The following is a 7,649-nucleotide window of genomic DNA, read 5'->3' as shown; positions in this document are numbered from 1 at the left end:
GAGAGTAATGACAGATGGCGTCCCTGGTTACCAGGTAACCAGGGACGCCATCTGTCATTACACACTGAGAACACGGAGAGGCCGCTGTGATATCATAGTGGCCCGGCTGGGTTCTCAGTGTGTAATGACAGCATCCCTGGTTACCTGGTAACCAGGGACGCTGATCTCTCTGCAAGTGGCCGGAGCCAGCCGTGAGATGACGGCTGGCTCCGCCCAGCTGTCAGAAGCAACTGCTCGGCCAGCTTCGGCTTTCACCTCTGCTCAGTCCAGCCGAGGCATATGCCTTTGGCTCGACTGAGCCGCTCGTCCAACTTCGGGAGCTATACGGGCTATAATGAATAGCCCGTACAGCAGCCCTTCGGTTCTACTGAATGGAAGGGGTCCTGGGCCCGTAGCTACGGCTAGATCCTTCGGCAGCTTAGTGAATAGACGCCATAATGTTTGCTGGGCAATCATAACCATTCATTCATGACCATTCATTTGCTAGACTTCATTAGATCACTGATTTGTATCACATCAATTACACATAGATGTGTCACCCATAGGGATACAGGGGTTAGTTGCTTCTCTTGTGTAAGATTTTCAACAAGGTGATTAACATTGATAATTCATGTAGCACTCCAACCTTCAACGCGTTTCACATACCAGCTTCTTCAGGAAGGTAAGAGAATCTATCATTTTAAAGAATCCATATAATTACCAACATTGTATTAGCATGTTCCACATAAATGTTTTCACAAATATATTTGTGGTTAATATTTGCTTACTTGCTAGCATGATACAGAAGTTATGATGTAATGGTCACACAAAAGAATGTTTTGATTGTCATAAGGAATACATTTCAGCCATACCGGAACATTGCAATACAGGTGGAGAGGACCGGAGGACTCTTGCACATGCCATTAGGCCTCATTCATACAGCGTAGAGTTGGCCTGTACAGATCCGTGTGGCGTTCCCGGGAAGGACAGGTGCTGCGTGTGATTGTATGCAGCAGCCTGCTCTTCTCTATCGGTCACTATGTCGCCCAGAAGAAGGGACCCTGCGTGGCCCTGAAACGTTGGCTGTTTGACGCATGTGACAATTGAATAAAAAGTGCTTTACTTCCTGCACATATCATCGAGTGCTGGTGACTTCTATTATGGACTGTATCTGACACGGCGCCATCCGTGTTGTCACTTCAAGCACCAACCTCTCATCCAAGGTTTGTATGGATTGCAGGTGATTTCATATTATCGCTTCCCTATGGGAGGACGCGGCCGTACGCTTACCAGAGCTGCACATCTGTCCCATCTGAGTCAAAGTACGGACACACGCACCCGAACGGATGTGCATCTTGGGTGAGTGTACGGCTGCGTCCTCCCATAGAGAAAAACTGGCTGCCGCGTACAATCACATGCAGCACCTGTCTTTCCTGGGAACAGCCCGATACGGCTGTGCGTGCCACACAGATCTGTACCGGACGGCTCTTAGCAGTGTGAATGAGGCCTGAAAATAATAAAATATTGTACTTGTAGCCAGGGGCGTCCCAAGGCTGGGTGACACCCCGCCCACTCGCCAAGACGTCACCGCGCGCGTGCGCGATGACGTCATCGCGCATTCACGGCGATCTTCTGATACCTGAGGGGACAGTCACCCGGCGGGATAAGGATTGCCGCCGGGTCCCCTCCTCTCTCCTGACACTGTCGGGCTCTCGGTCCGTGACAGAGTGCTCGACATTTCATGAGGGGTGACATGACTGTCAGTCATTTTGGTGTCCCCCCTCCAATGGTGTCACCCGGGTGCGGGCTGGACCCCCCGCACCCCCCTTGTGATGCCACTGCTTGTAGCCAGTGGCGTCACAAGGTGGGTGCGGCCCGCACCCGGGTGCCACCATTGGAGGGGTGACACCAAAATGACTGACAGTCATGTCACCCCTCATGAAATGTCGAGCACTCTGTCACGGACCGAGAGCCCGACAGTGTCAGGAGAGAGGAGGGGACCCGGCGGCATACTTATCTCGCCAGGTGAACGTCCAGACCACCGCGCATGCGCGATGACGTCACCGCGGGGTGTCACCCGGTCCCCAGCCTCGGGACGCCACTGCTTGTAGCGTCCATTGACAATACAAAGGGGTAACTCAAAGTAAATGAGTTATCTATCCTTGTGCAACCACATATCATCCCACCCTCCCCTAACTGAAGGTCTAATACACATCCACTTGTATAGTGCACTCCAGACTCTGCCTCACCATTTTGTGCCGCTCAGTACTGCAATACAAATCAGTGATGGAGAATGCTTGCAATAGCATGTGTTCAATCTTCTAACCAACCTTATAGTCAGATGTCCCTATCTCACATGCAGGGCTGATTTAGACAGGAGCCAATCTCCTTCCAGCGTGTCTTTGGAGTGTGGGAAGAGACCCATGCAAGCACAGGGAGAACATGCAAACTCCATGCACATAGTGTCCCGACCAGTATTCAAACCGGGGACCCCCAGTGCTGCAAGGCAGAAGCTCTAACCACTAGGCCATTGTGCTGCCAATATTTTACATTGCGTACCCGTACACCTGTATGTGTGGCTGTGGGCATGAGCCCTGATATATTCTGATCTTATGATCCAGTTGCAGTGTGTGTTTACAACCTTACAACTGTATCCACCGGTACAGTATAAAGCTATGAGCACTGTAAGACCCCATGCACATGTGAATTCATATACATGCATCTAGGAACGCTTGGAGCTCATACCTAAATGCACTTGGAAGCACGTACTGCATGCACATGTAGGCGTTCAGTAGCGTCTATGTGCATTCAGTCTACCTGCGTTTACACAAGCAAGAATTTTCCTGCGTCCTGGGACTAAATGGTCTTTGCTAAACTCATGTAAATGCAGCTAAACCCAGCAAAAGTTGTTTATACTTCTCCCGTGTTTAACGCAGGAGGCCAGTGTGTGCAATTCTACAACTAGAGCTGAATATTATGCAATACCTTCCAAGTTATCTTGACGTAGACTCAGTATTGAAATCCAATCTCATCTCCAGAAAATGTCAAGAAGAATGTACAGACTGGTCACCTAAAATCCTGTTTTGGCAATACTATATTTGAAGCAGAACTCCAAGGAAAAATATTTTTAACCCTTGCGCTGCAAGGGCTACCTGCTCGTTTTTGTCTAGGGAGGAAAAGAACAAAGTTAAACTGACTTGATCCTCGTAGCCGGCTTGCTGTTAGAAGGATCCCTGAAGTGTCTTTCCCCCTCCGCTGCAGTGGTCTAATGTCCCCAAGTCGTCACATTCTATACACCGCGTATAGGACTCCTGCAAGGTAGGAGGATATGGGGTGGAGGGATCACGGTGACAGCCGACCAGCTCCAAGGCTCGGGGAGTATAACTTTATATTTTAGTCCCTAGATGATGCTTTTTGTTTTCAGTCATGACCTGTATTGTTATCTTTATGTCTTATTAGAAAACATATGTGTGCTCAGTGTACATACATCCTTTCGTAAATTGCTATGGCATGAGCTACACATCTAGAAGATGATAATAATAATGCAAAATTGTATTCCATACTAATCGTATCATATTTGTCTTGCTTAAATGTAGGATAATAATGACTGATTTCCTCACACATTTATTGAGTGCATGACAAATTTCACATTTCACAACCTAGGAGTTATTATTTTATTAGCTCTTTGCTTGACTAACTTTCTCACACTCCATTTCTCGCTGACTGCCAGCAAACCCTGAGTCACCTGACGAAGAAACACTCCAAACTCTCTTCAAAGGTTTTTTCTTCTTTTTTGTCTAAAGAATACAAAAAGAAAAAGAGAAAAAAAAGAAATGGTTTTCCTTCTTCCTCAGTATCTGATCTGCACCTGTACAGAACCAGTCCCACACATATCACCTTTTCAGAGACCGTGAGAAAAAAGTCAGGGAAGAGGAACTGTGGTGTGTTTAGAAAACACAAAGACATCCTATCTATGGCCACGTGTGTCCCCATCCATCAGCGCAACCAAAAGAAACAAATTCACGATTTCCAAACCACAAGGGATGGCAACAGTTCACTCAGAACAGAAACCTTCAGTTTTCCTGTTAACCAGTTGACCGACCGAGTCTTCATCACTGCTAAACTTGAAGTGCAACTGAAGCTAAAACATTTTTTAGTTTTGGATAGAATGGAGAGGGATCAGAACACCTGTCAGGTCTGTACTGCTGTGCGTCCCCATTATGTAGGTTCAGCCTCTCTTTTTGTCCTGATGATTGATATCACTGAAACATAAATTCCACATTTTGAGTTGTCCCCAGAACAGGAATTGATGGGGAAACTTTCCAATGGGGACACTAGTTCTGGTGACCCTACTGACCATTAGGGATTTCCCTCACTTTGCTGGGATTATCTAGTTTCCTATTGAGGCCATCGGACAGGAAGTGAAGGGAAATCTCCGCAATGGGACACAGATGACAACAAAAAAGCTGAGGGGTTATAACCCTCCCTTACTCTATCCAAAACTTAAAAAAAAGTTATGGCTTCAGTTCTGCTTTAACTACACTACTCTGTATTAAGTGCTATTTGTACAAACAGAAATACTTATCTGTACCCGACCATCCGCTACCGGTTAATTGGGATACCATGTATTTAGCTATTAACAATCTTCTGTAATGTTTGGTTAACACTTGGTGTAAAAGGCCAGTCTACCCACTTTTGGGTGTAGCATTGTGGACTTAGTCAACCGCTGGCATCTAGTGTTCTCCTGGGATACGTTTTCCTCTCCTAATAGTTTCCAACTCTGTTCCCACCTAATTTGGAGTCTCAAGGTGCCCATACAGTGGTCAATTTTGTCCAGTTTTTAATGTACCGGCCGGAATTCGCACGGTGTATGGGGCTGTCGGCTCCCTTTCAACCGGCATTCTTCAATCAGCTGATCGAAGGAGCCTGCTGGAAAATTTTGGAGCGATCAGAGCCGGCAGCACCTGTCAGAATACAATGTAAATAGCGGGGATTCCTCAATCGACACGCTGTTTGTGTTGGAGGAACCGGGTCAAGTTTTTCCGTTCAGCCAGCGGGTTTAAGGAAAAAAATAATTTGATAAGTTACTGGCCAGCCTAAGTGTCTTCCCACCCACCTTCAGTAGTGCCCACTCCTCCTGTTGCACTTTCCATAAAATAAATTAAAATCCAACAGGTAGATTAGGGCCTCTTGGTAATGCTTATGGCAGGTGTCCAGACCTGAGATCTCAAGGGTAGAGACATCAGAACCAGAGTCCTCAAGAGTTACAACACTACCAAAAAGATAACCCATTAGCGGCAATGTTCCATACAGGGCTATCGTGTCATAATTTAGGCTCCTTTGCACACACAATCTAATCTTAGGCAATGTCGCAGAGCTGTTTTTCAGTCATGAAGATGACTTTTCTGTCTCTGATGTGTGTCTACATTTTTTACTTCAATAATGAGTTTTCTTTCCTTCTGAAAGAAGAAGTCTGTGTTACAAAATAAGGAATATACAGCAAGAAATCGGTGTTGTTCGTTATTGGTAACATGCAATATTTTTGCTTTTTTTTTTTTTACAGTTTTAGATGTTTCTTAAAATATTGACAGGCTTTAAAGGAGAACTATGGGGTTAAGGCTTTTCCCCATAGTTCTTAGGGTAACGGGAGTACACAAACTAGCGTCCTCCCGTCACACTAAGCTCAGTAAATCGCGAGCTACAGCTCCCGGTATACTGAGACGCTGCAGCTGAAGTGGATCCCGACAATTATGTCTGGATCCGCCCAGCTGGCTCTACCTATCTGGAGGCAGAGCCAGCTGTACCCGCCCCCTTCCCCGTCCGTTCCGCCAGTCAGCGATGGAGGATCGGAGTGGGGAGTGGGGCAGAGAGCTGTGACAGGATCGGGAGGTGAGCGAACCACGGTATGTGTTCGCTCACTTCCCGATCTACTGAGCCGACCTGTCACAGTCTCATTGTCACAGGTCGGCTAGAACTATGAGGTGAGTGAAAAGCACTCACCTCATAGTTCTCCTTTAACTGTCAGTGAAACTATCACAAATCTTTGTTAGGGCCTGATTTATGGCTTGTGCACATGGGCTTCATAAATTACTCCTATCTACACTTATACAGGACCTTTATGGCCCTGAACGCTGCTATAAAATACGGATCTAGACCCCACAAGGTGCTTGGACACAAAGACTAAAATAGAGTTGTGTTCAATGGCATAAAAAAAACAACCTAAAAATGCCTCTAAAAATGCGTGTGCCTCATGCCTATTTCCACTTTTTGCATTCAAAACTTGATAATGAAATCTGCCAGCATAGAACAGACAGGGTTAATTAGAGTAAACCTAACTTCCCATAGCCCCTTTCTTACCATTAGGCCTAGTTCACACCAGATACAGTGCGTTCTGGTCAGAATGCACTGCATCGCATTGCGGCCGGCTCACTATGTTGTGGGGCAGGAGGGGGTGTGGGGGTCCATTGAAGTGAATGGCACTGTAGCCACGCCCTCCGGCTGCAATGCAATCAGCCGCATGGGATCGCAAGGCACATTATGCCTGCGGTCCGGTCTGGACAAAATAGTGCTTGTGACGAGGGAGAATTGAGCCGGCTTCCCGGCCAATCAGAGAGCCGGGCAGCGGGTCATTATACAGCGCCCGGCTTCCTGATTGGCCGAAAAGCCGGCTTCATGCTTTCCCATCAACTGGTGACGGGGGAGCATGGGAAGCTGGGTTGCCAGTCTTTACACCCCGCCGCCCGGCTTCCCGGCTAATAAGGAAGCCAGGTGGCGAGCCATTACACGCCGCCTGGCTTCTTTAATGGGACTTCCAGTATAGGTATTCGGTATCTGCGAGTACCGTAAAAAAATATCGTTACTCGTACTCGATACCAAAAAAACGGTATCACTGCATCCTTATTTAACTGTCACACACTGTGCCAAAGTATAGTCATTACCCTTGACCTCTCATTGTAGAGCACCTAAAAAACAACACAACAGAATTTAAGTTTAGTATCATGAGTAACAGTTAATATTGCAGGAATGGACTGTGTGGCATGAATCAGATCCTGTATTGTTACATGGGTGTGAGAAAAGATAAACTGAAAACCAGATAAGGCAGGGTTTCAAAATAAAAGGAAGTTGATATTAAGACTGTGCAAGACAAGCATTTTTTTTCATATCAAGGAACAAGAGCTTGTCAGAAAATATGGAAGTCAGTCTTATGTACTTTTTTTTTTTTAAATTCTTTATTAACAATGCATTACAAAAACAAAATTCTCGTTTCATATAATAAGACAAACTGTCAAGGCAAACATAATATGTGGTGTGCAAGCTTCATCTTAAATATGTGGTAAACAGGTGTTAACACCAGACTGTCACTAATGCAAAATGTAGCTTACGATCAGGGTAATAATGTTGTATAATACCCCATATGCATATCACAAAAGAACAGGAATAATTGGGGGGCCTGGCGTCTTTACGAACATACCAGGGTAAGTCAAAACATCAAACTAATACATGGATATTACTATAGAAAAGGACAGGGCAAGTAGGGAAAAGAAGAGCGTAAAGATAGTAATGAAAAAGAGAGGAGGAGGATAGGCAAAAGAAGAATGGGGGAACCAAGGTCGGGGGAACCAGGGTCCCCCCTCCAGGGGACCATGGAAACCAAGCCATGTGTCACAAAC

Source organism: Nanorana parkeri, unplaced genomic scaffold (assembly GCF_000935625.1).
Source record: "Nanorana parkeri isolate BGI_ZX_2015 unplaced genomic scaffold, ASM93562v1 scaffold29, whole genome shotgun sequence".
Lineage (NCBI taxonomy): Eukaryota > Metazoa > Chordata > Amphibia > Anura > Dicroglossidae > Nanorana > Nanorana parkeri.
Note: the sequence above shows the minus strand (reverse complement) of the source record.